The sequence below is a fragment of the Colias croceus genome, chromosome 10 (assembly GCF_905220415.1).
Source record: "Colias croceus chromosome 10, ilColCroc2.1".
NCBI lineage: Eukaryota > Metazoa > Arthropoda > Insecta > Lepidoptera > Pieridae > Colias > Colias croceus.
Window position 1 is genome coordinate 995,415 of NC_059546.1, and position 4,461 is coordinate 999,875.

The following is a 4,461-nucleotide window of genomic DNA, read 5'->3' on the forward strand; positions in this document are numbered from 1 at the left end:
CCAAAGTAGAATTCCATAGGACATAATGCTATGCATCCTTTTACAATATGTCCTTAACTAATTTGTGATTGGAACACTCCTAGTAAGCAAATAAATGCTTGTGTCAGGAGGTTCCGCTCTTCCTTAACACTATTAGATACAGAAACAGGAAAAAAAAAAACAATAAGAATACAATGCAAAAACAGAAAAGAAAAGAAAGAATAAAATCTGTGTGTGTGTGTGTGTGTGTGTATGTATGTGTGACAGCACGTTTATTTTTTATATTGGAGCAAAGCTTCGGTATCTGAGTGATGGTAAGCGACATCCACCGCCCATGAATATTTATCCCATAGGTGCCTCTACAAATGCTTTGCCCCTCTTTAATATTGTATAAGATATTAAGAACAAAATATTAGATTTAGAAGAAAGGATTGTCTTGAATAAAGGAATGAACTAAGAAGGAGAACTGATATTAGATATAGGTACCTACATTTACATGCTAATAAATACATAATTTTTTCATTAACGTGATTTTTAATTTTCTAAATAGTTGTAACTTGAATACTTCTAGTTATTGATGAACATAATAATATATCAATTTTATAACAATTTTCAGTGACAGTTAATAATCACTGATATTAGATATAGGTACCTACATTTACATGCTAATAAATACATAATTTTTTCATTAACGTGATTTTTAATTTTCTAAATTGTAACTTGAATACTTCTAGTTATTAAGATGAACATAATATATCAATTTTATAACAATTTTCAGTGACAGTTAATAATCTTGGTCAAGGAACAGTAATATATTGAAAGCATATCAATGAAGCAGCAGTGGTGGCTCAGTGAGCAGTGGTGGCTCAGTGAGCAGTGGTGGCTCAGTGGTGAGACCTCGGACTTCGAATCGATAAGTCCGTGGTTCGAGACCAGGCGAACGCGCAGGAAATAAATTGATTTTTTCAATTTATCTGCGCATGTTGTAACATCACCACTGCTCGAACGGTGAAGGAAAACATCGTGAGGAAACCGACATGTCGAAGAATTAAAAAAAGTTCGACGACATGTGTCATCCGCCAACCCGCACTTGGCCAGCGTGGTGGATTATGGCCTGTAGGTACCCTCATAGGAGGCCCGTGTCCCAGCAGTGGGAACGTATATGGGCTGATGATGATGATGATGATGATGATATCAATGAATGCTGATCGGTAGTTCTAAAGTAACCCGCCTCTATCTAACAAAGAAATGAATGAATAATTCATCAAAAAATTCTTTAAATTTCATTCGAACAATCCAGAAGCTATTAGTAGCATTATTAGAAGGGTTTACATCATATTAAGTATCACATTTGTCAACCGTGACTAAATTAATATTAACTGTATTGTTATGGTAATTTTGTCATCGATACGTATTTTTAATAGAGATGTTATTTATTTCATATAGACTAACCTATCTGCATTTATATATTATCTTTTTTTAAATTTGTTTTTTCTATTAAAATGAACTATGTATGTAGGTAATGTCTTGTATTGAATATTTTGCGAGTGTTTCTACGATAGTCTATAGGACCGTATGTGTTTGAAGTGGATAATTATTAAAGATTTTTTGTTAATAATTGTAGTATTTACTCTTTTTCCTATTATAAAAATACCAAAAAAGCTCTACCAACTACGTTGTTTTATTCAGTTCAATCTGTTGACTGCAAAATTTTATATCATATTCAAACACAACAGGATAAACGTATTTTTATTATCAAAATCAAGGTTTAAAGGGTATTGAAAAAATTGAAACATCTTGCTGATGTAATATGTCTATTCTATAGAAAGTAATGTTAAAAATAAGCTTCTAAAAGATTTACGTATCTTGCTGTTGCATAACAAATAGTGAACTTCCTAAAAGCAGACGATGTCACAGGTAAAGCTAGTACGCAGGGGTATCCTGAGAAAAGTCCTGCGATAATAATCTTCAGATGTATCCTACTTAATATGAGAGATTTACGAGCAAACCCGCGATGAAGGTGTTGAAGCTCGATATCTCAATGATCATGTATAGATTATGCTAGTGTAGATGTGGCAGAAGTATTAGATTTATTTTATTATGGAATATATGGATATTATAGACCATTATATGGAATATGAAAAGCAGTTTATAACTATGTTTGGAGTCTGGGTCATTAATGTATGTAATAAATAATATGGGAATTATGTTTGTTTTGGAAATAGTTTGTGATATTATGCAGAGTCTCTATGTAGAGACGAAAAATTATTGCTTAATCTTTATGTACTACACACAACTGTTTTAAAAATCTTATTTTATTTTTGGCCATTGCTCATAATATTATGTTAAGTGCATTAAACTTTATTTTTAATACATATTAAGTAATTTTAGATTAACCGAACTAGGTACTATTTTCAATTTTCAATATGGTGTAATAAAAACCGAAAATTAAAACCAAATATCACAAAAAAGTTCTAACAAAATATCTAATCCATAAGTACTCTTTGCCGCATCTCGCGGCTAGTGGCTACCCACTGCATTATTTCCATATAAATCATACGTTTTTTTGCCATTTTGCCATCGACAAATATAAAACTGTCAACCGTTGCCGCAACATAAAGGATGTCCATATTTAAAAAGCCGTTTGAATCATTTCGAATGAAATACACTTCGATTTTCAAATTCGGAATAAATTTCGTGTCACCTGCGCCCGCGCAACCGGAAGAAGTGCGGTGTTTTGTTTCATTCACACGTATGAGTGTGTCCCTCTCTCTCTTCTTATGTTTTATTGTTTGTTTCGCTTTGACTCCCGGAGATTTGTATTGAGATAATTTTTATGCCTGTTTTAAATGCGATAAATTTCTTTGCGTTACGTTTTTCATAGATTTAAACTTTGATATGAGGAAGCAATTTGTAGCGGAGTACTGACAGCTGAACTATTGTATCGATGTCTATCAATAAGGTATTCTTATCTATACTAATATAATAAAGAGAACAAGGGCTTTTAATTGTTTGTTAACTTAGGGTCAGTTTAAAACTAATAATTATTATTTTATGAAATGAAAAGCTTCAAGCAAAACGACAGCAAACGTCGGATAAATTAAATTTACTTTTTTTAAAGGAATACAGACTACCTATACTATAAAATATTGCTCATTCTTTAAAACAATTGGAAGATTCAGTAAATCTTTGTAATAGTTGAGAAATTTAATCCAATTTCTACTAATTAAGTAGGTGGATAGGGAAATGGTAAAAAATTAACGAAGCGTGAGTTTTATTTGCTATAGGTAAGGGGTTCCGTACGTGTATATTTAACTACGTATTAGTTCGATTCGGGAGATCTTTATAGGCTTGTAAAAGGATTTTGTAGTACTAATATCGCCTTATAAGAGCAAGAAAATATTAAATAAGGTATAAAATAAATAATAAGTATCTAGTACTAGTATTGTAGAAGATAATATACTGATAAGGAATAATCGTAAAGAAGGAAAATGTTTCAGAAACGTGCCAAAAATCATGAAATCAAGTTGATGTTTTGCTATCATGCAAATAACTTGTAAGAATTCAAATAATAAGAGTTCGAGAATTCGGTAGAGAATTAACTTGTAAGAGTTCGAGAATTTTTTGGATAATCAGCGGATCTCTAAAATAGATATCTTAAAAATTAACTTTTATACATTATGATGGTTCTAACCACGCCTTATCTTCCGTTGCTAAGATTAATTTCCGTTATTTATGTTTGATATATTAATCAAATAATCATTTACTACTGGGTGGTGTTGGTTTAATGTGATTATTTACTTTTAATTTCGTTTTTAATTTTTTAACGATCTATCTTCATTTTTTATAACCTTATAATGCGCAGAGGCATTTTTTCAGGGTTTTTGTTTTATTAGTTTCCTTTTATTCCTGTTTCGATAATAGATATAGGCCGGTTGCAGAGCTTCACCGACCATCAGTGCGTACGTCAGTCGCGCTTGTCATATTATGTAAGAAATAGGTACGCGTGCGTATGGTCGGTCTAGCTATGAACGGTTTTATGAATTTCCATATTACATAAGTTCCCTAAAATGTCGTGGTAAATGATATATTTTGCATATACGTGGGATGACAAGATGAGATGAATGAAATTTGTGTTTCTGAAAGTGTGTAAGATTAATTGTTGAACGAAGATATGAATGGAAGAGCGATACACTTTCAGTGAATGTGAAGCAGAGAACGAATAAAGAATGATCTTTCTCTTTTATAGGAATCGTGGGTGAAGACGGCTGTTTCTCTGTTAAAGAATTTTCTAAAAATTATGACTGTGGTTTGAAAATAAATCTAAAGAAGTTCAAAAGTGTTTTTCATTAAGCCCCGTTCCTATATATTATTAGTAAAGATTACACTACCCTTTAATATTTATACTTACACTAAAATTAATCGTCCCACTGGGCCATGGGTCATGTCCCACATAAAACTTACACCTGCAAATACAATTCA